General features: G+C 47.2%; 1 protein-coding gene and 1 long non-coding RNA gene across 2 annotated transcripts in view; one reads left to right on the top strand and one right to left on the bottom strand.

Moving 5' to 3' along the window:
- LOC142590485 (uncharacterized) overlaps positions 1 to 24945 on the bottom strand; it is a 98085-nt gene that overhangs the window by 47808 nt on the left and 25332 nt on the right. The window lies entirely within an intron of this gene.
- Positions 586 to 14665, top strand: LOC142591200 (uncharacterized). The gene is made up of 2 exons (XR_012830387.1): positions 586 to 671; positions 14440 to 14665. It is a non-coding gene; the product is annotated as an uncharacterized LOC142591200 (long non-coding RNA).

Below are 24945 nucleotides of genomic sequence, written 5' to 3'. Positions count from 1 at the left end.
GCCTCTGTGTCTTGGTGGGTGGCGCAGGTTTAACTGCTTCCACCTCGGGGGCGGGGGATGCCACAGCCAACGACTCGCTGTGCGCGGGCCGGGCAGGTGGCGCAGGCCGGTGCAGCGCTGCCCCCTGATGCGTCGCATCGGCGTACGTTGTGGTGTGGAATGGGGAGCACCTTTTTCGTGCTTCCTTGAAAGACATGTTTTGGTGTACTTTTAGGGTGATTATTTCCTTTTCTTTCTTCCAGTTGGGATAAGATCGGGAGTATGCTGGATGTTCACCTTCACAGTTTACACAGTGAGGTGTTGCTTCCCATTTATCTGAGGCGTGGCCTTTGGACTCCACATTTCGCACATGTGAGTTTACCACGGCAGCTCTGCGATCCGTGGGTAAATCTTTGACATTGGAAGCATCTTCTTGGATTAGGGATGTATGGTCTGACAGCTATCTTTGTGTATCCAGTTTCTATTGTTTGTGGCAGATCGCAAGTGGCAAAGGTGAGGATCAGGTGCTCTGTAGGAATTTATTTTACTTCAGATAATGATTCTTAGTACATTAGTTACGTTTTGCTCTTTCCAGCCCTCTAACAGCTCTGTTTCGGACAAGTCAATGAGATCTGCATCAGATACTACACCACGTGCTGTGTTCGTAGACCAATGGGGTGAAACGGTAACAGGTAAATCTCCAAATGCCACAAGTTTGTTTAGTTTGCTGTGCTGTTCTTTATCATGGATTTCAAGGAGGAGGTCCCCGCTCTACATTTTGGTGACCTTATAGCCTGGGCCAAGTGCATCAGTCAAGCCTTTTGCTACAAGGAATGGGGATATGGTTCTAGCTGGTTTTTCCGTTTTTTCGCTGTGAACAACTTGCAATTGGGGGAAAATTTCTTTTGGTTTGAATAGGCTTAGAATTTCATTGGTGCGTCCCCTCTCTTGAGGGTGACGATCAAGTAGACGTGGAAAAGCACCATGGAGCCCATGGACCATGAAGCACCACCATGGAGCCCAACAGGGGGACACTTAAGCACTTCACGTGTAAGGCTACAGACGCCAGCCATGCATTGCTGCTATAACCTAATATAACATGGAGGGCCCATACACAAGGTTAACCCTAGCCGCCTAGAAAAATTAGGAAGTGACGGAAGACAAGAGATGATAGGACAGTAAAAGAAAGAAGATAGGAAAGAAAAAGTTTGAAGAGGGGAACAGGAAAAGACGACTGCCGATTTCCCCGGGTGGGTCAGTCCGGGGGTGCTGTCTACGTGAAGCAGACGGCAAAGAGATGTGTTGCCGCCACCGGGGGGCTTTAAAGGTCCGAACACCCGGCATCGGCTCAACCCCCAGGCCCCTCCTTTCCCCAAAAATGGCTAAGCCGCACACGGCTACACGCGGGAGGGGCCAACCCTCGTGTGCTCGGGTACACGGTGTCGCAGCACACCAAACGCCTGCTGACGCAGACAACCCTTCGGGGAGATGGCAGAAAAGAATATTTTGAAAATGCAAAGTTTTGAAAAGTCGACCACTTCATTGTACATCCCCTCATGATGATTTCCCTTTCTTGTTTTCATGCGACATGAATTTTCGCGCCATTCCAAGAGTTCGTATAGAGATTCTACTATAAATATTTGTACTGTCGAAATGTATTGCAGCTTTCTTAGATTTTAGTTTTGCACTTGTTTACAGTTGCCAAGCAATTTGAGGTTGCCTCCAATAAATCAGGCATTAAAAAAAATGAATTCACAAAGAAAAAAAAACAGGCACATTATTGACCAAGCTGCTTAAACAACTCGTCAATATTTTTCTGTGGGATGGTATGTTGTCATACGAATAGATCAGCTTGCACGTCGACAAAGGTGACATTCTCCCTGTAAACAGCCGAAAGCACCATGCGAGCTCGTGTTAGATCAGTTAGTTGCGTGCACAGTCACTGGCTCTTGACTGGGATAGTCCAATTCATCTTCTCAGAGCACCTGACAAACTATATTGTGATCAGTAAGTTCATCACAGAACTATATTTCCTTGTCAGCATTGGTGAATTGCTCCAGCATATTTCCATATGCAAATGCTCGATGAGGTCAGTAGATGAAAGGGACTGACCAGGCTCGATAAAGTTGCAATCACTGCATGACGACGGCATTTCATGTTGGACGGTGAAACCTGCATGGCTCTGGATTGTGTTCTCGGTCACAGCCTCCATGCACCTACAAGCATGCCAACTGGAGAGATCAAGTCCATGTTGTGGCTCTTGCCACTACCCATGCACATCACTACACGAATAAGCACACGTGACCAATGGAGCTGCTTGAGAGTACAGATAAGCTCTCTGTCCATTGGCTGTAGGAGTGATCTTAAGTTATGCGGCAAGAATTCCACTTGCACAGCTTTGAGATCCTTGACATGGCCATAAGCAACGCAGTTGCCCATAAGTGCTTAGTGGGTGAGTAGAACTTGTTGCTGGGCGAGTTGGTTGGGATCGAATGAATACATTGTTGCGCCAAAACGGAAAATAAAGATTTGGGAAGGAAGAGTCAAACATCATCTGTCAATCTGTCGTTTCATACTCTTCCTTCCCAAGTCTTTATTTTCCTTTTTGGCGCAACCATGTATTCATTAGTGCTTAGTGTCCTTGGCGATCCAACTTCCTCTCCAGCTTTCTTTGAAAAGATGTTGCATTATCCATGCCTTCTTGTTGGCTTCACATAGCACTTGAACACCGTCGTCGTCGTCAGCCTGGTTACGCCCACTGCAGGGCAAAGCACTCTCCCATACTTCTCCAACAACCCCGGTCATGTACTAATTGTGGCCATGTCATCCCTGCAAACCTCTTAATGTCATCCGCCCACCTAACTTTCTGCCGCCCCCTGCTACGCTTCCCTTCCCTTGGAATCCATTCCGTAACCCTTAATGACCATCGGTTATCTTCCCTCCTCATTACATGTCCTGCCCATGCACATTTCTTTTTCTTGATTTCAACTAAGATGTCATTAACTCGCGCTTGTTCCCTCACCCAATCTGCTCTTTTCTTATCCCTTAACGTTAAATCCATCATTCTTCTTTCCATAGCTCGTTGCGTCGTCGTCAATTCAAGTAGAACCCTTTTCGTAAGCCTCCAGGTTTCTGGCCCGTAGGTGAGTACTGGTAAGACAGAGCTATTATACATTTTTCTCTTGAGGGATAATGGCAACCTGCTGTTCATGATCTGAGAATGCCTGCCAAATGCACCCCAGCCCATTCTTATTCTTCTGATTATTTCCGTCTCATGATCCGGATTCGCCGTCACTACCTGCCCTAAGTAGATGTATTCCCTTACCACTTCCAGTGCCTCGTTACCTATTGTAAATTGATGTTCTCTTCCGAGGCTGTTAAACATTAGTTTAGTTTAATGCAGATTAACTTTTAGCCCCACCCTTCTGCTTTGCCTCTACAGGTCAGTGAGCATGCATTGCAATCGGTCGCCTGAGTTACTAAGCAAGGCAATATCATCAGCGAATCGCAAGTTACTAAGGTATTCTCCATTAACTTTTGTCCCCAATTCTTCCCAATCCAGGTCTCTGAATACCTTCTGTAAACATGCTGTGATTAGCATTGGAGAGATCTTATCTCCCTGCCCGACGCCTTTCTTTATTGGGATTTTGTTGTTTTCTTTATGGAGGACTACGGTGGCTGTGGAGCCGCTATAGATATCTTTCAGTATTTTTACATACGGCTCGTCTACACCCCGATTCCGTAATGCCTCCATGACTGCTGAGGTTTCGACAGAATCAAAAGCTTTCTCGTAATCAATGAAAGCTATATACAGTCAACGACTGAATTTTCGGACGGCCATATTTTCGGACATGCCTGATATTTCGGACGTCTTCGCGGCACCGCCACGAGCCTCATAGAATCAATGTATAAGGACATCTGAAGTTTCGGACACTCGAACCCCCTGCCGTCCAATTTTCCGGACTTTTTGACGCGACGGAAGGTCCTCTGGCTCATCGCGCAGCGCCCTTGCGCAGGAAATCGACTTGCAGCCGAAGCATATCACCGCTTTGAACCACAACTAGCCAAATCGAGCCATCACACACCGATTTGGTCTGGCCACGCTGGCTTTGTTCATCGCCGCACTTCCGCTTCCGCCTTCGGCGGAGTTTCCGGAGCGCCGCCATTTCATTTGTTTGCGTAGGCCACGTTTTGGCTAGCGTGGTGTGTGGCTGTGCTGTTGTGTCAAGTGTGCTCTGCGACGCTAGGCCTAGGTGCTTCGACGCTCGTCTGCAAGCTTCACTGTTCGCAACTTGAGGATTTCGCTTGCTTTCGATGGCCCCCACTCCGTCTTCGTCGTCCTCGCCGATGGCATCGAAGCGCGGAAAGCAGTACCGTCGGTTAATGATGGAGAAGAAAGCCGCCATTATTATCCCTTTGAGGGTCGATTTTTTTCGCTATATGCGACCACCCAGGGTCGATTTTTTTTTATTGCACATTTAAATTCTTCAGCGGGACCTATTTCGAAATGAATTTACCGTAATTTTTCTAGGGTGACCATAAAGTGAGAAAAAAATGTTTTGCGTTGGCATATACGTACTCTTTATTCATGAAAAACAATAAAAGATAGCAAATAAAGTTATAAGAATTTAAAAAAAATTGCCGCATTGTTATACACATGTCGACACGAGAAAAATACACAAGAAGAATGCGCACGCGAAAAATTTTTCGCAAGTCTCTAATGTTCCTCTTGCACTAATATTTCTTCAGCATGTGGTAGTCCTTGAAGCATGGCTCCACACAGAGTAGTTTGTTGCACTCAGCGAACATGTACCTTGTGTCCTTGCGGCGGTTTTGCTGCCGAGTGGTGTTGGCGCAGACGTGGCACCTCCTCTGGGTACTGTTTCCCTGAGCAGCCGTGGGAGGCAACTTCTGAATAAAGTGCCAAAAAAAAACGAAACGCATGCACGGCGGCATCCTTCGTATGCGGACCCCTGTGAGCAACAAACGAGCGAGTAACAGGCGGCAACCCTTTGAGTGATAAGAACGAGATAGCCATCACTTTTGCGAGCGAAAGAAGCCGAAACCGCATGCGGAACAAAACCAAAACTAACCACCACAGGCCCACGAAGGCGCCAATGCGCGAGCGATAGCAGACGCGCCGGAGCAAAAAAGAACTATACAACGAAAACCGAAAGATAGAGACGCAAGAAAAAATTCCATGTATTCCCACATAGTGGAAGCGTATGCCAGACAAGAAAAAGTTAGGAAATTAACGGGCGTTTTAAACGTACAGACGGCGCCGTAAATATACGGCGTCGACCATTTTCGCACCTGTTCGCGGCGCCGTATATTTACGGCGTCGACCCTCACAGGGTTAAGCAAGTCGTGAGCGGCCGGCCATCGCAGGCTGACGTGAGCAAGGAGTTCGGCATGGAGCAAGGAGGCAGGTTGGGGGGGATTCAGAAGACTCCGATGTTGAAAATGAGGAGCCAATGCCTGCGCCGCCTACAAGCGCCGAGTTGACGCGAGCACTGTTGACTCTTTCATCGGTGTACACTGCTGACATGACCCTTGCTCAGATCGAGGTGAATATGATCGCATGCAACCGGAACGCCGTCCAAACAACAATCAACAAGTTCTTCAAGCCACTGCAGCAACAAAACCGGCTGCCCGACGATGCACGTGTACATAATAAACTGGCAGTCGGCTGCATACAGAGTTCTTGAATGCGTTTTTTTATAGCCACTTCACTGATGCTTTGGCAGGGTTTCGGAAACCTGGTACTTCGCCCTCTACCTCAAGATCCGAGAAAAAAAGAGAAAAAAAGTGAATTTTTTGCATGCATTCACTTTTTCGGACTGCCTGAATTTTCGGACGTTTTTACGTTCCCTAGAGGGTCCGAAAAATCGGTCGTTGACTGTATAAGGGTTGGTTATATTCCGAACATTTCTCTATCACCTCATTGATAGTGTCAATATGGTCTATTGTTGAGTAGCCTTTACGGAATCCTGCCTGGTCCTTTGGTTGACAGAAGTCTAAGGTGTTCCTGATTCTATTTGCGATTACCTTAGTAAATAGTTTGTAGGCAACTGACAGTAAGCTGATCGGTCTATAATTTTTCAAGTCTTTGGCATCCCCTTTCTTATGGATTAAGATTATGTTAGCGTTCTTCCAAGATTCCGGTACGCTCGAGGTCATGAGGCATTCCGTATACAGGGTGGCCAGTTTCTTTAGAACAATCTGCCCACTGTCCATCAACAAATCTGCTGTTACCCGATTCTCCCCAGCTGCCTTCCCCCTTTGCATAGCTCCCAAGGCTTTCTTTACTTCTTCTAGCGTTACCTGTGGGATTTCGAATTCCTCTAGACTATTCTCTCTTCCATTACCGGCGTGGGTGCCACTGGTACTGTATAAATCTCTATCGAACTCCTCAGCCACTTGAACTATCTTATCCATATTAGTAATGATATTGCCGGCTTTGTCTCTTAACGCATACATCTGATTCTTGCCAATTCCTAGTTTCTTCTTCACTGCTTTTAGGCTTCCTCCGTTCCTGAGAGCATGCTCAATTCTATCCATATTATACTTCCTTATGTCAGCTGTCTTACGCTTGTTGATAACCTTCAAAAGTTCTGCCAGTTCTATTCTAGCTGTAGGGTTAGAGGCTTTCATACATTGGCATTTCTTGATCAGATCTTTTGTCTCCTGCGATAGCTTACTGGTATCCTGTCTAACGGAGTTACCACCGACTTCTATTGCACACTCCTTAATGATGCACACAAGGTTGTTGTTCATTGCTTCAACACTAAGATCCTCTTCCCGAGTTAAAGCCGAATACCTGTTCTGTAGCTTGATCTGGAATTCCTCTATTTTCCCTCTTACCGCTAACTCATTGATCGGCTTCTTATGTACCATATTCTTCCGTTCCCTCCCTCCTTAGGTCTAGGCTAATTCGAGTTCTTACCATCCTATGGTCACTGCAGCGCACCTTGCTGAGCACGTCCACGTCTTGTATGATGCCAGGGTTAGCGCAGAGTATGAGGTCTCTTTCATCTCTAGTCTCGCCATTCGGGCTCCTCCACGTCCACTTTCCGCTATCCCGCTTGCGGAAGAAGGTATTCGTTATCCGCATATTATTCTGTTCCGCAAACTCTACTAATAACTCTCCCCTGCTATTCCTAGTGCCTATGCCATATTCCCCCACTGCCTTGTCTCCAGCCTGCTTCTTGCCTACCCTGGCATCGAAGTCGCCCATCAGTATGGTGTATTTTGTTTTCACTCTACCCATCGCCGATTCCATGTCTTCATAGAAGCTTTCGACTTCCTGGTCATCATGACTGGATGTAGGGGCGTAGCCCTGTACAACCTTCATCGAACTTGCAATTTGAACATGCGCTCTCTTAAAACATCTCGGGTACTTTTATTTACCGATGAGAAGCATTGGAAGCTTTTCAGTTCCCAGAATGTTGCTACAGATGAGAAATGTCAGCCGTTCCTTGCTGTGCTTGCCACCATGGCAAGTGTCCCTCGTGAACACAAGGGTTTCTTCAGGAAGCAAGTTATAAAACAGCAAAGTTTCATCACAGTTAAATGCGTCTCTGGAAGTGAACTGTTGATGCAATGACTGTAGCCTAACACAATGATAACTTTCCACAGCTGACTCGTCTACAATGGCACTTTCGCCACACATCTTCTTAGAGCTTAAAGGGACACTAAAGCGAAACAATAAATCCATACCTGCCAACCTGGCGAGATCAAAAATCAGGAGATTTATTCGCGCCAACAAAGGGGGTGGGGGGGTGGGGAGAGGTTGCATGCACTGTTTCAACTTCCGGTGAGACCAGGAGAGAAGGGGGGCTTCAAAAATTCAGGCAGTGCTCGATGAGTCCTTTTGCAGGGACCTTTTTGCAGTAGTCGGCTTTGCTCACTTCAAAAATTTCTCCGAGTAGCTTTGCTCAAAACATGGTCCAGACTGACGGCCCTTCACTAGCAGCAGGTGTTGGAGGGTTGTGTTGCACATTGATGAGCGGAATTCAGTCCTAGCTTTTCGCACTGTGCTAAAATCCTCTCACACTCTGTCTTGCTATGCGGTATCACGAGTAAATCGAGCATCACCTTAGCAACTCAGTGAAACATGTTTCCAACCATAGACCACTGCACGTCCCACCTTTCTTCATTCAGAATGTGCTCTTGAAGACTGTACGCCTGTAGTGTGGCAAACTCAGCTTCGAGAGCATCTAAAGCGTCTTCGGCAGATTCATTGGAATCTCGGGGCAGCAGCTGAGTGAAACTGAATAAAAAAACAGACTCGAGAGCGATGCCTGTGAAATAAATTTAAGTTTGGCCACCTCCGCATTCTTCCGAGTTGCATGTCAGAGTTGCGTCGACATCTATAACGCTTGGCCTCATCGCATTTCGTAAACACTTTCCGTAGAAGAGGTCCAACGTGGTCGCTGACACTAAGGGGTAGGTTGTGCTCGACAAGGAATCCCGTAAACAGGCACTCCACACGTATGACACTGTCATCGCAGTTGTTCCGGAGAAAGTTCACTATGTTGTCTTGCTGCTCAGCGGTGCGCCGTGGAAACGTGCAGTTTCAAGTTGCCTTTGCCACCGTGTGCTGACGTCGCATCCAAAGGTTGTACAAAATGCATAAGGTTCTCCTTATCTTGATGTCAAAAAGCACGGAAATTCCGAAGTATAAGATCGCAAAAACTTCTGCAAATACCTTTTATTGGGCTTTGATAGCGCCGTGCCATCAAGCACACGAGGATTGTAACTTTACACGGTGCACCGCATACACACCCATCCTGTGGGCTACATGGAAGGAGTTGGCGGATCTAAAGTTTCGAATTCGGAAATTTTTTTTTTTCGGCGGATCTCAGCGCTCCGCAGAAATATACGACATTGTAAGCTCTGAAGTTTGCAGAAAAGTTGTGCGATGCGACCGAACGCAGCACACAGAATAGTCAATCGCCGATTGATGTTCCCGTCTCTACACCCGTCATTCGATTACGCGCAGACAACACTTTAGTCGAAAAGATTGCAGGGCTGCTAATAGAAAAACGTTGACACCATGAACTGTCACTTACCTCTTGATAGGCGTAAGACTTACAGGCGCCGCAGAAATGGAGCTCCAGAGGCATGACAAAAACGTTGACCTGGAAATGACAAACGCTCACGCTGGAATTTATGAGCACATGACACCAACACAACCACCATGTTGACCACGTTCAGAGAAAGCGCGCGATATGTGTGTGTGTGTGTGTGTGCGAAGCGATCTAATAAGACGGCGGCGTTAAGTCACGTGACCGACTACGCGCAAATCAGCGCAAAGCGTGCGTGTGCATGCAACAGACCACGACCTACAGTAGGTCGTGCAACAGACAGTGGGAATCGACTCGGTTGCTCTGTACAACGGCAAGGGTTGCAGGCGTTGCAGAGGTTGCCGTACTCTTCTTTCTCGACACAAAGTTTCATATTAGTATAACTAGAGGGAAATCTGGCGCTGCGATCGTTCAACCATAATGGGATTGACATAGCGTTACTATGTCATCTCTATGTCAACTTTATGGGGATCACGATCACCACTTCTATGGTGGCTAGAGGGGGAGGTGTCAGCATCGGAGCGCCGGAGAGGCAGCATTTTTTCAGGACGATGCGGCGGCGCTGCTGTCGGCTCCGAGATGCCTCCCGTACGCTGGCTAAGGTCCGCTGCGGTTATTTGGTTCCGCTGTGAAGTGCTTTCTTGCTCCGCGGCTTCTTAGGGCGCAATACGCGCATCGGAAAATCATTTTAAAGGCTAGGCGACTTTATCACTGCAGCTGGCTTAACGTACTATGTACTAAATTTTGGTCATTTTATCGCCGCGCTTTAGCTTCGCGCTCAGTGCAGCACTTGTGAAACTCATAATTGCACCAAACAGAAAGCTTCCGCAGTAGGCGGTTGTTTGCAGTTTGCCAATGCCGCTTTAACATGTTGAGGGACTATTATGGGGTGCCGTATGCAGTTATGTCTGGCGTGACTTTGTAAGTGCCTTGAGCTACATGGCGCTTGTCCTAATCGTCTACTGGTTGGTGCGCGCCTCAGTTGAAACGGGCCGCTCGAGTGAACCATGATTATTTCAAGTTTATTTAATTTTGCAATGAAAGGTGGAACAGTAGGCACCAATGGTCAAAACTCAGGATAATATGAGAGCGTTAAGGGAAATTTGGTTTCCAATATTAGAAACCTGCAAAGAACTAAGTTCGCGTATTTAGTATACCGCTCAAATAATGCCAAAAATGCCTTAAAAAGAATATTTATTGTTAATAAAATAATGCACACGACTCTATATACATGGTTGTTAGCTCTCAAACAAACAATATGACACGAAATGGAGCGCAAATCCAATATATAATGGAGGTATATACCCAGAAACGGTGAACAAGGTGCAGTGCAAACAATAATTTGTCGGGTGGGAAATTCTGTTCAGATATGCAGATATTTCTGGGCATACAATGTGATGTGAACAATTCCTGTTTTACATATACAAACGCCTTGTGTTGGTCTTGCTGATATAAACTTTGCAGTTATGCAGTTATGTCGTGCGCCTCAACTTGAGGTACTTAATTTTTTCTCGCTTCCCTTGCTTCGATGCGTTCTCTCCTGCGACAAGGACGTGCAACCTCGTGATGACAAAAAGCCGTATCACTTGGTTGGTGATTTCTACGCTGTGCTGCGCACAGCCAACCATATCCAGCTTATTTATTGACAGGCAGGAAATAAGGCCCATGATGCTGTCAGCCTTCAACTTGTTAAAGCTGAAACAATGCGTGAAGGCATCTTCTATCGCAGCAACCAAGTCTGTTAGTGCCTGAGATGGGTAAAGTAGGCCACCTCTATCCATGTGGTTGGTAACGCACGACTCTTCCGGAAGCAAGCGCGAGTCTTCTGCTTGAAGCAACAGCTAGTGAACACTATTCGCACTTTGTTCTCATTAGCATTTTCCTGGTAACATACCCGCTAACGTAGTAGGGTATGCGAGAGTCGCTATTTGATCCCACCATTTCACGATGATCTGGCATCGCATCACAATGCTTTACCATCTCGTGAACTTCATTTAGGTGGCCCACATCCAGGAGATCATCCAGCTTAATCTGCATACCGACCAAATTTTTCCAGTGGCGTAGGTCAAGAAGGTTACTCAGAACTTCTTATGACAAACAAACAAAAGCGGGGAAGGCGAAGCTAATTTCACCACAGACTTCACGACGCGCGCTTGGAGCCGGAGAGATTGCTCAAACACATCACGCTAGGCATCTCGGAGACGACGAGCGCGCCACCTGTCGCTGTCATGAAAAAATGCCGCACCGCCGTACACGGCGCAGCCCAGCCGATGCTGACACCTCCCCCTCTAGCCACCATACCACTTCCTCCGTGACGATCACGATGGGGATTGATGAAAAGTATAGGCTACGGATTGGCATTTTGATGACTGGCGAACTAGTCTACAAGTATTTTTTGGCAGTTTTGGTTTCGTTCCAAGCGCAATTGCTATAACCTGCAGTGAGACAGTGCAACGCAAAGCTCTCTGCCTTTGTTCTATTGCTCGAAGTGGCGATAGCGCATTGGGCCAGCGGCTGGGACGATGTTTGTGTCGCGGTGTAGTGTCGAAGCCCTGACGAGAAAGCGACGGCATCGTAAACGTTGAAAGAAAATGTTTTGGCCGAACAGGTTGGCGCTGTAGCATCACGTGCTTTATGAAACTTGATAATAGGAAAAAGAAGGCACTATTCATACAAGACATGGACAGTTGTACTTCTAGTGGCTTGACAATCAAATTTTATTGAGGACTTCATTACGCATTGCTCATTTATGCACTCATTGAAGTGCATGTTTCAGGACTTTGAGAACACAAACTTACTTGGGGTATGAAAGGTTGCTGCATGCTTCCTGGCTGTAGTCTAGTGTCGCAAAATGGGTAAGTGCAAAGCCACGCCATAACGCTTCGGAAGCGGTACGTCAACATAAAATAATATGAAGCATACTCGTAGGAGGCCACAAGCGTCCTATAGTTAGCACTGCAGCAGATGTGCTTAAATGTACTTGAAGTCGTTCAGCAATCGTGGCAGCCGGCGCAGCCTTTCGAAAGAGCGAGAGAGTTCGCAAGTGCCCGTCGTCTGCGAGAAAAGTCTCGCGTTTTCAGCGAGCAGGCGTCGTAGCAGACGACACTTATAGCATATGCCTCTCAAGGGCGCAAAACATTCTCACAATACGTACAACATTTTTATTTCCATATATAGTTGATGAGTATTTTTATATAAGTACATGCAAGGTTGTTTCGCCAGTCTGTTCACTGTTTTCATTGAATACCATATAACACCTGATTTTCTAACAAATAAATTTCAAAGCTAAATTGCTGCCTTCCTCCACAAATAGCTAGATGTTGCAAATCACTTTGCTTGTTAGCTATAGCAACACAATATCGTCCGCATAAAATAAATCTCGAAGCTGCTGTTTTACTACTATACCCGCCTGTTAGTATGAGAGATGAAAGCCGATATTACTTCCTTCTAGCGCCCTCTCCGTCCTCACCATGTACATTATAAACAGCAGTGGGGATAAAGGGCACCCCTGCCTCAGTCCCTTGTTGATATGAACTTTCTCTTCGCTCCTCATCCCTTCCCATTCAACGCAAACGGTATTTTCTAGGTAAATCTCTCTCAAAAGCTAGCTGTGGACAATCATCACCTAAGCCTTCCCCTTCCAGAATATTCCATAAAATGTTGCGGTCTACGTTCTCATAGGCTCCTGTAATGTCTAAAAAGGCCACATATAACGATCTGGCTTTCTACTTTTGCTATTTCAATACACTGAGTAAGAAAAAATAAGTTATCATCCAAATGCCTACCCATTCTTAAGCCATTCGGGAGTTCTCCCAAAATGCCATTATTCTCTGCCCATGCTTGAAGCTTTAATTTGATTGCCTGCATTACTAGCCTGTATATTACCGATGTACATTGGTCAACGGTTTATACGAGTGAATTCTTTCTCCCTCTTACCTTTATAAATTAAATTCATTTTACTTTGCCGCCAACTGCCTGGTATTCGTCTATCTTTTTAAGTTTTTTCCACTGCTTTCACCAGAGCTTCCTTACTTTTTTGTCCTAGTTCATTAATCAATCTAACGGGAACCTCGTCTAGCGCCCTGTGGCTGTGCGCTTAGGAATTTACCCTTCCGCTTTCTTCCAGTTGAAATTTGTCAGCACCAGCTCCTGTTCCACCTGGATCTCTTTCATGCTCTTTTTCTCTTCAAATACAACCTCGTCATTGCCTTGGAAAGATTCGGCTGCTATTTTTCGGATGTAATTTATTGCCGCTTCCCCTTTTAGTTTGTTTTCACCTTCGTCTAGGATATATGTTCCCAAGAAACCCTAGCCGACTGCCAATGATTGGCCAATTGTTGGGAAATAGTCGGCAGCCGGCTTCACTGGCCACCCGATTTCCGAAAACAGTCGGCCCGAGGTCTCCTACCAGCTGCATCGGCACGCGGCCGGCCGCGCGGGCTGCGCCTCCGTCAGAGCACGACTGAACACCGAGCGCGCCAAACGCTCGTCGGTGCGACAAGCCGGCAAGCATCGGGCCGGCTTTAGTTGCCGACTGAACTTTGGCTCCACGTATTTTTTTTTTATTATACAGCACAAAATGTATTGCACTAAGTAGATAACTAATAGAAAGTTTTAGAATAGGGGCCCCAATTGTTTGGGGCCCCAAAGAGCTTTGCGGGTGTTATTTTGGGTTTTGCGTTTGCGGATAGCGTCTTGCGCTGACAGCGCCACTACGGCGTCAAAGAAAAGCTATTACAAATAATTAAATAAACTATACCATTTTAAGATAGGAATAGTAATTTTTACTTCCGTGTATTCACGTTTAATTACAATTTAGAGGTTATTCTGTAAGCAGCAAACAATTAGTTACGCTTAGTTTTGAGCAAACCAACTTTACGTGCCTTCACCAGCCAAGCTTAGCCGTGTTAGGCCTACGAGCCATAAAATCCCCACTCAAATTCGGAATCAGCGGCGTATAATGAATCAATCTTCATAACACACAATAGTTGAGAGAAAGCAATACTCGCAGTCACTTCTCCTAGCTTGCCAACTTCACGCGTTACCACGAATCGAACTCAGTTTGGTGCTAGGTTGGAGCCGTCGCTTCGATGGGTGCCGCCATGTTTGCTGACTCAAAGCAGATTTCACCGATTTAGCGGGAGCTAAATCGGTGAAATAGCGTTCCCAACGCAAAACCCAAACGCAGTTTGCGTCTCGCGCATACGCAGTGGCTTCGACGCTACTTCTTTGGGGCCCCTATTCGAAAACTCTCTATTAAATAATAGAGAGTTTTAGAATAGGGGCCCCAAACGTTTTGGGGCCCCAAAGAAATAGCGTCCAACTGAACTGTAAAGCGGGGGCAGCTTTCTTATGTGTCGCTTTATTGCAGCATCTGTGAGGAGCACCTTCCCAGGCGCTTCACTGGCATCAGTGGCTGGAGTCATGAAACGCTGGTTAGTCGGAGCAGCTGACAGGGATGGAGGCCGGAACGAGAGATGGCGCCGTGACCCCGCTTTATGCAAGCCCACCATGAATTCGCGTTTGAAACTTTTGTGAACTTGTGGGTGTATATATCCAAGACAAATACAAGAAATAAAGACCTGGATAAGAATATATTGCCTGGCATTTATGTGGCATGAAAAGTACAAAAAAGCGTTCGCTTTCGTGTGGTATTTATATGCCGGCCACCACACAAGCATAATGCATGATGCGCATGCTGTTGTAAATGCATGATGCAAATGCTACGATTATTCGGAGCGTCAAAAGCAATGTCGGCTTTCAGCACCGGGCCGATGTAATGCGGACCATTATTGTCGTCAGGGCCGTGGCTTGCAGGCGTGTTGCATGCGCTCGGCTGCGTTGGCCAAGTAGAATGGCCTTACGGCTGGCCGACTGACTACGTACCTAAACCCTTGGAAAGCCCTCGTATGGGACGCCCACGGCCAAGTCGGCCACAGTGGTCGGGCCTACACCGATTGCCGACGATCGGCAAACGTTAGGCCTATGTCAATCCCCAAAGCCCTTGGTTGCCGAAGTCGGGCCAACCGTTTTGCAGTCGGCCGGAGACGTCGGGCAGACCTTTTGCCACGGACTTTTTGTTGCTTGGGTTGTTGTATTGTTTTTGACTTCCTGCCTAATAACTTTATGTGGTTCCAAAATATTCTAGGTGCGGCCTTCTTTTTCTCACGTATTTCTGCATGACTACCAACGTTCACTTTCACTTTTTAATTTTGCTTCCACCAGTATATGAACCATAGACTTTTTCTCCCGGTATATTTCCCATTTACTGGTTACTTCATCCTGCGGCCACTGCGCCTTCTTTGCCTGCCTGTGCTCTCGGAATGCTTTCTGTCGTTCGGCGATCGCTTCTCGCATCTCCCTGTTCACCACCTTTTCGGTGTCTTTTTCCTTTCCAACGAACATGTTTCTCTTGCCGTATTTCTGTCGTTATTACACTTAAAAGCTCACTAGATCCCTCGCTCTTTATTTCGTCATTTGCCAAGTTCTTCCTCGACTCTAGTGACTATATTTGTTATTTGTTCAGCGTTCAAATTTGGACTGGCCATTTTGCACTCCTTGCTCTCTTTCCCAACTACACATCCCATTTTCAAAATGATGCGTTTATGGTCACTCCCTATGCTGCAATACCCTTCATCATCAATGACCATTTCTCTCAACTCATCATGAATTTCTTCTGTCATCAGACAGTAATCAAAGGTTGATTGCCGGTTTCCCACTTCCCACGTGATCTGCCCTTCACACTTAGACCCTGTATTCACGATAGCGAGGTTATGTTGCTCACAAAGGTCTAGCATTGACTTCCCGTTGTTGTCGGTATAGCCATCTAAATCCTGTATGTGGGCATTCATGTCACCTAATAGGATAATTTCAGCACCATTCCCGAAACCCTAGTATCAGCGCTTATGCATTCGACTAACTCTTTATTCTTCTCTGTTCAATTATTTACGGTCCATAAATACGCAACGCCCAGCCAAGTTTTCTTTCCACTCATTGTACCTGATAACCTGATAACATGCTCTTGACATTTTGAATTTACTCTTCCATTTGGCTCCCTGATGGATGAGCATTCCGACCCCCTCCCTTTCTTTCCGACTAAGTTCTGTTGCACCCTTCCCAAACATAATTCTCAATCACTGGCGGCTCCTCCGAGTCTCTAAGGTGCGTTTCTGTAACCGCACGTACCTCCATATGTTCTCTATTTAACTGCTCCTCAATCTCTACCCACTTTTCCTTCTGCCACCCTGCATGTTTATGTAACTTACTGCATGGCGAGCTCTCTTTCTTGTTTTTCTCCTTTTTCTGATTGACAGCGACGCTGTTTGAGGTTCCCCTAGGGGATCTTCTTCATTACTACGTACACTGACCTCCTGAGCGCCAGTGGGGTCCCTAAAAAAGCAATTGCGCGACCAGCAAATCACTAGCCCACTTCTCGTTTAAGCCTGTAATTGAAGTGGATCCCGTTTCGCTTAAAACGACCTCACCTTCTAACGTCCCCGTTTACTAGACAACCTCGAAACCTTTCTCTCGGCTCATTGTACATATCGCCTCATTAGCAGCCACTACGGCTCTTTGTACGTGACTGTCACGTACAGGCACCTCCGGCACCGTGCACACCACGATCTGCACCTGAGTGGATAGCTCGTGCAAGTCGTTCACCCCCTTCGCCAAGCGCTGGGCTAGTCCTGTCCCTTTCCTGTTTAGGACGCCATTTAGCCCACCTGCTACTATGACAAGGTTGCGCACGTGGGCATTTTCCGCGAGCTTTTCTTTTGCTCGCTCCACGACAGAACCCAGTGTCCGCCCTGGAAATGTCCCTACCGCCACTCTTTTATTGCCTTTCACCCTCTCCACAATTGCTTCTGGGCACCTAGCCAGGTTTAAGTCGCCGGCGATAATCACCCTTTCACTTTCTCCTACCTCTCTCGGCTTCCCTTTATCCTTTTTCACGTGATCCGGACTCGACAAGGGGCACTGCCCCAGTGCTCCTGCTTTTTCCGCGTGGCGGCCGCCAGGTGGGTGCCGCTTTTTCCAGCTAACCCTTCACCTCGTTGCACGCATTCCACGTACTTTGCTAGCACTCCCTCTCCTTTCACGTCGGGGACTGCGTTCCATTGCACGCACATTCTCGTTCACATTGGCGGCACTGTTCAACTTTTGCTCGGCTGCTTCAAGTCTTTTTTCAACTACCTTCCGTGCATCACGCTCCCTAGTTAGCTCATTTTTGAGCTCTTCCACCTGTTTGACAGGCTCTTACTGGAAAGCCTCCATTTTCTGCAGCCTAGCATCAACATCACACTGTGTGCCGGTTAACTCGATTCCCTCTCCATTCTCATCCGTCCCCTCATCTGCCTTGAGGGACCTCCTGAGCACTGCCTGCTTTCCCGGCTTTCTTGCCATGTATCGCACGGCTTTTTCTGATGCAAATACTACAATACTAAAATATTAAAATAATGCAGAGCACGTGCCTTTTAGCAAAAACCGATACGCACAGGATCCAAATCCTCAAAATGTCGCAGAGCAACTCTCACCACTGTTTCAATATGAATCAATGCCGCGGAGACCCAAGGTATGACACTCTCTCACTTTCCTACCAAAACACGCGCAGTAAAACCACTAATAGCAATTAGTCTTGCCACCTCCAAGCTACCATTTAAAGGCTACAAACACTGAACATCCCACCCGGCTGCAAGTGTTGAAGCACGTGGCACGAAAAGACGCTCTAACCATCCTGCAAAACCAGATGTACACGAAACACACCCGCGTACACGAAATACGAGACAAAATAAAGAAAGAAAGCAACCCAATTACTATTTAAAGGCGAAAAACAAATCAGAAAATCAAAAACAGAAGCAAGCTCGAAGCATGCACAAAAACTTATGATTTCGTCGCCGCCACGGAGCCCCGAAAAGCACGTCCATTAGCCACAAAACAACATCAATAACATCCATCCGACAGCGTCTCTCGGCGGTGCCGTTCTGCGAAGAGCTTGCTTGCTTGCTCGCGTTCGTTTTTGTTGGTGTGCTGATGTCGCTGCTGGCCACGCGGTTTCTCAACTTCGCTTGACTCGCCGCCGAAACGGAAAATGGCTGATCCGTCCGCAGATCATCGGCAATGCACGACGTTGCCGGTGAAAAGAAAGCGCACGGCTATAGATTTGGAAACTAAGTGCTTTTAACCGATAAGACGATCGTCGCAATGTGCTTGCATCGGATACCGACGGCGACGACGGCAGCGATGACGCAGTAGGGCAGGCTGCCTCAACGTTGTCCTCACAGGATGCCTGGCAGATGATTCAGTCCTCCGGGGCTTTCTCTTCGCGAGGAACCTTCCGCTGCACTACGTGGAGCACATGGACGCCTTGGAGAAAGATATCGGCAAGCTTCGCGTAAAGCATACATGGCTGACGGACATAGGCTTTTCTCGTGCAAGCCAGTGAGAAGTGCGTGGCGAGATGCTTGTGGCGATCTCTCCTCAGCGTTTCTTCTGGATTTCTCAAGCCGACAGGCTGCCGCGGCAGCCTTCTCGCAATTTTTAAAAGGCCCCTTTTGGCGCCTCCCAAGCGATGCCTCGGCGGTGCTCGCATATCGCTTGCCGCCCGTGATACCTCTTTGCAGTTGTTATAGCAGCGCCATTTTTTAACGCCGGCAGCGGAGGGACACTGGCCTCCCCACTATTTTCTCACTTCAGCTCTGCCATCCCCCTATTTTGATTTTTTGATGCGACCCGGTTATAACAATGATCGGTTATAACAATTGAATTTTAGTGGCACTTGAATATTGTTATAAATGGGTTCGACTGTATTAACATTGGACACTTCACTCCCCTTGATACAGTATTCGAGAACCGAGTACGCCCGCGACGCCATCGCCCACGCCAACCATGCGCGCCAGCTTGTCCGTACTTGTTTGTTGGCATCACAGGAAACTCAACGGCACGCTTACAATCACTGCCATCATGACACATATTTTTCACCAGCCTCTCTCGTGCTACTTTGGTCCCATTGCCGTCGAGTGGGGCTCTCCGAGAAACTCCTTCCGTGCTACAAAGGCCCATACCGCGTTCTACGTCAAGTGACCAATGTCACTTACGTGATAATCCTCGTGACCTCTGTCATATGCCACCCGGTTCCACATCACCCGACGTCGTACACGTCTCTCGGCTTAAGCCTTCCTATGCCCTTACCGATGGCCCCGTCTGAAGCACCGGGACGATGCTTTTTCTGCAGGGAGTCGTGTTACTGTGGGAAGAGAGGACAATGTCGTCGACGGTGAAGGCAATGAAGTGGCAACGGCCTCTGGGGATTCTCAGCTGCTGTTTATGTACGCCTTGTAAATACACCGTGTAACTAGTTTTATACCCATGACAATATTGTATGCAACACAAAAGGTATATATGCAATCGAGAGTGTGTAGTCATTACGAGATTTTCCATCTAAGGATTCTGTTTGCGTCACCTTTTTTAGATCGATCTTGCGTGCAAACTTCACCTGTAACCATTGAGAACAAGGCTCTCATACGGGATCCGAAGCGACTCGTTTGTTTTCTTTTAAAGTTTTAATTCTGTCGACTGTGTCCACTTAGTTTACACTCTCTCTGAAGTGAAATTTAAGTGATGTGACTCCAGAAGCTGCACATCCTTTTCTTCCTCATAATTAGGAATAAGCAGCTGAAATCGCGCAGTCTGTACACCTCTCACTGACCCGCGCGCAGCGTCGTGATAAAGTCAATTGGTCAGCCCTGTAGAAAGGACTGGAACATGGCGGCCAGCGATGCTTATATGTGCAGTACCCGTTCCAGTTATGGCAACAGTGCTGCCATCGGTGGCAAATACAGCTCGTGTAATAGTAGGTGCGAGAACCTCCTTAAGACGATGGCGGAGGCTATGACCCATAATGGACACCTGCTGGGCTCCATGTGACAACGCTGTCAAAGGGACATCGTTGACGTGAACATCAAGTAAGTTCTGGTTAGTTGGAAGCGTTAATCGAGGATTTAGACATGATAAAAATAATGCAGCACTATGTCCAGGAGCTGCATATGCAGTTCCTGGACATAGTGCTGCATTATTTTCTACTAGAATACTGGACCATATGGTCCAGTATTCTATGCGGGAGTCCAAAAATGGTTGACGACGAATAAAGGCGCGGCTGGGGCAACGGGGACCGATGGCGCTGAGGTTACGGCGAGCGAGCTGGATGAGGGTTCTCTACAGGAACGTCATTGGGAGGAGACATACGGTGAAAATCGGCATGTGGGCGAGGACAGGGGAGAAAACAGCTCCAATATGGGGACGTCCAAAAAGTGTGGTAGTGGCAAGGTACGTGGCCAATTCGGTGGCAACAGCAGCAGATTGGCTTGTCATCCGGAGCTCTCCACTCAGTAGGGTTGCGGAATCTGGGAGAATTGGCCTCGAGCTCCACCACTGGAAAAGCTGGCGCCACCGTCGGCGTGACGTGCTATTAGGGATCACGTGGACATAGCGGCCGCGTCGGCTGCTTCTGGAGCTCCGAAGAGAGCTGGAAACGATAGTTTAAGTTTTTTCGTACGCTGCGGTCCTCATTTAGTGGCGAGATTTTCCAGCTTCGAGTGTCTCCTTCACAACGATTGAAAGCACTACAATAGGTAGTGGCTGCCTTTGAAGGCGCGCAACATGGTAGACTACTGCTCGGTGCCGCAGTGCCGGACGTACGCAACGGTGCCCGGTGTCAGCCTTATTCATACGTAGCCGCAGGACAAGAAGCTGCGTGAAGCTTGGCTCGCGAAACATAAAACCGGCAAACAGTCATCGGTTACAACTCGGGTATGCAGCAAGCACAGACGCGAGGAAGATTTCTGCTACGTACAGCACCGGGTCTGCGATGTTTGAAAAACGCGCAATGAGACGCTCGCCCGAGTCCGCTGCCCGACTAATGTCGTGACGGTTTGGTCTATGAACTTGTCGATGCTATAGATACTGGCAACTTCACTGCAGTGGAAAGGGAGTGGTAAGAAGCACATTAAAAAAAAGCATGGCATATGGTCATGTTTGTGTTAAGAAATAATGCACTGGATTACAAAAAAAGAAGCAGCGAGAAAGCGCACGCTGAGAACACCGATGAGGCACAGCTGTCGGCACCGGTTTACGGTCAGGTCGGGAGACGGAGCAGGCAGCACGAAATCGGAGGTTGGTAAATTCTTGTCGCACAACTGCCTGATAAGGCAGATCGCTGGTGCTGATTGGTTAGTTGGTTGGTCAAGTGGCCGTGGAATGAAAGGGGCTGGACTTGCAGCCTCGATCTCGTGGCGAATGATACACATCACGTTGTCATTGAAGGGGTCTCCCCAACATGTTGCAGCCGTGTTAGGGAGACGGGATAACTGGAATGATGCAGCAGCTTTCGGCCAGCTCAAGGCGGCGGCATTCTTTGACAATGACGTCGATGGTGGAAACGTTGTAGATCAAATAAGTTGAATGAGTCGTCTGCGATCCCTTTGATAACGTAGCCTACTTTGTCAATCTCGGACATTTTCTCGTCGACTTTGCGACAAAGGACCAGCACATCTTGTATGTACGAGACATAGGATTCAGTGGAAGACTGCACTTTGACAGCAAGCTTTTTCTTGCAGACAGTTGGGGACTGGGCGGATTTCCAAAGAGGTTGCAGAGCTTCTCCTTGAAGGCGTCACAGCTAGATAGCTCGTCCTCGTGTGCTGGAACCAGACACATGGTGTTCCCCCGAAGTAGAATATGACATTTGCTAGCACGAATTACGGTAGGGTCCCAGCGGTTGTTCTAGCTAACATGCACATATATGGTGAGCCAGTCCTCAATGTCTACGTTTACTTGACCGGAGAACACGCCAGGATTGCATGGATTGGTAAACGTTACGTACATTGTTGGTGGAGTCGCAGCTGTATGTGCAGAGGAAGTGTCGTCACCAGGAACCATGGTAAAAAGCTGGACGGTGCAGATATTGCGGAGCTCAGTGGCAAGGACGGGGAATGCCAACCACAGCCAAAATATAACATGAACGATGGGTGAAGCACTGAAGACTATTTACAACATATACAGTGAACTCTCACTTGAGTGAACTTCAAGGGACCGAAAGAAATAGTTCACTTAACTGAAAGTTCACTAAACTGAATATTCACTAGACCAACATAAGACATGGCATACAGAGTCAGAAGTTTGAAGTGCAATTCACGGAGCAAAAGACATGGCATACAGAGTAAGAAGTTTGAAGTGCAATTCATGTAGCAAAAAACATGGCATTCATAGTGTTATAATGCTGCCTTTGTGTGCACACGCGGAACCGACGAGACTGCAACCGTTGTCAGATGGGAAGAGGACTTGGCACCTTTGAAGGCGCCGCGCCCTGAAGAAAGACACGACGACCATGCCACCAATTTCTTTCTCTATGATGCCACCATAGAATAAAGAACACACGCAACATGGTTTGTGGTGTGACAGATGGCCGCTTTGCTCTGGCGGCGTTGTAAGCGGCAGCAATGTTACTTTGTTCATGGCCTCCGAAATTACATGCTTGCTCATCTTGTGCCGGCAATCTCGGAGGCCATGCCGCTTTGCCCCAGGGGCGCTGTAGCGCCAGCGATGTTACATTGCCGCTGGAGCGGCGGTTTCATGAGAGCGGGCATCGGTTGTGCCTGCAGTGCAGGGCGTGAAACTGCGTTAAATATTAGCATTGGTCCTCTGAGCGAGTTCGTTAAACTGAAATATCGACTGTTCCGAAATTCGTTTAAGTGAAACATTTTTGCATAGAATCTATAAGAAAACTGCCGGGGATTTTTAAAAAGTTCGTTAATCTGAAATATTCGATAAACCGACATTCGTACAACTGTGAGTTTACTGTACTTACAAAACAACCGCAGCACTGACCAGTTCAGACGACAGCTCAAGACTCGGGAGCAGTTCCTTCTTCGTCGGGGTGCCCACGCATGTCGTCCAAAATCAACTGCAATGTACATGTAGCAATATGTACTGGATGAGCTTACACAAGAGAAATGAATTCTGAAGTCATCAGTGACTGTGTATTCTATAGTTGTACATACCTATGTCTATTTCATCAAATCATAATTAAAACATGGTTTCATGGGTTTCTTGGCTTAAAGCAGTTTTTGGAAGGTTTTACGGAAAGAAAGCTTCAAAGTTGAAGAATGTTGTTCTCAGTTTTTCATTTTTTAAGTAGACCGTATTGTCAAGGAAGTTGATTTGACTAGATTAGTGAGCAGTGAATTTAATACTCGGGTGATAGCGGCTGAAATGTCTAATTAGGTTGGTTACTGTGCTTGTGCTGCGTTCACGAGCTGTCCCGTGAAAATGTTCGCATACGTGCAAGCGAATAGTGTTCCCATGCCGGTGCCAAAATCTTGCAGGTAGTGAAAATAATAGAATTGGTTGGCGTTAATGCCATCGATAAATTGAAGTGGGGCGTCTTGAACAAAAGTTGGGAGGGTGCATGGTGGGGATGTCTGACAGGTGCGATTTAAGAATTTAGATAGTGACTTAGTAGGTGTGTTATTAGACACTAGAGGCAGACCTGGGATTTCTGCTGTAAATATTTCTTCTACGGGAACCTTATGTATTTTAGCAAGGATATAAAAAGTGGCCTGCTTCTTTGTTCTTATGCATCATGAAGCGATATTCAGACTGCATTATTAGTTCCCTGGACAAGAGCTACACCATTGCACTGCTTTGCACACGATTGCTGTAGTCTGAAGTTGCATTAGAGTCGAGTTTTCTGTGAAGGGTGGGCTTCCTCAGTTGTTTGGAGGCCTCATTTTTGTACTTTTCTATCGGCCAGATTACGATACTGCAACCTTTGTCTGCTGGTTTTATTGCAATATAATTTCATTTCGCGAGTTCTTTAAGAATGTGGTGTTGAGCGGGGAACAAATTTTTTCTGGTTGCGGGAATGCTGTGTTGAGTGTAGAATTTCCTTTGAGATTAGCTTTAAGGGGCCCCTCACCAGGTCAGGCCATTTTGAGCTGACAAGTGCAGAGAATACATTGCATGATAACGATCGTGTCTGCTAAGTATTACATCGCCACGCTCCGGAAAGATCTGAAATTTCAAACTGAACGCAATTTTTCCTTCGCGCGGCCGCTGCACTCCAAGGCGGAGGATGACGTACTTGTGCACCTGTGCCTACGTAGTTGTGTCCGCAGTGACGTTGCTCGTGGGGACATACGACTTCGAGAATTATTCAAGACATCTGTTATCTGTGTGATCTGTTGCTTGAATTCACGAATTGAAGTTCAGAGAAATAATAAAACACACAAATGGAATGTCTGTGTTTTTTATTTTACTTCACACTGAAGCAAGAGAGATGTACTTCCGCTTCGTCAGCTTGTTCCCACAGTCGTACAGTCACGTGCGCAGGTACCAAAACTATGCCATTTTCTACCGTGTTCCAGCGTGTGATCATGCTCGGCGATCCGTTTGTTCTGACTCAGTATTCATGTAGCACTGAATTATACCACTAGTCATGTTTCCTTGTGCATAGCGCGCAAAATCCCGCGTTGCGTAAACGAGACAACAGCTTGCGCGCGACGCCGTCAGCGGACGGGCATATCGCAGAAAAAAAAAAACAACATAAGGAGGAAAGAAAATAAGGCGGGGCTTGTGACATATGCGTCACGCGTTCCTCGATGTCCGGTATGGGAGAATGCAGGGAAGGAATTTTGCTTTCGGAGGCTAGACAGGGCGAGTGAAGAGAGCATCTTGCTTGGCAGTGGAGCCCGCCTGCTGAAATCCTGGGTTTGCGGCAATGAAATATTTCTATCTTGGCTAATAATGAGCCGACTTGAAAAACCTTTGCGGCACAACGCTCCCTAGAGGACACGTAACAACTTCCAGCATATAACCAAAAATTGGC

The sequence above is a fragment of the Dermacentor variabilis genome, chromosome 8 (assembly GCF_050947875.1).
Source record: "Dermacentor variabilis isolate Ectoservices chromosome 8, ASM5094787v1, whole genome shotgun sequence".
NCBI classification, from domain to species: Eukaryota; Metazoa; Arthropoda; class Arachnida; order Ixodida; family Ixodidae; genus Dermacentor; species Dermacentor variabilis.
Note: the sequence above shows the minus strand (reverse complement) of the source record. Positions and strands in the feature narration are given on the sequence as shown.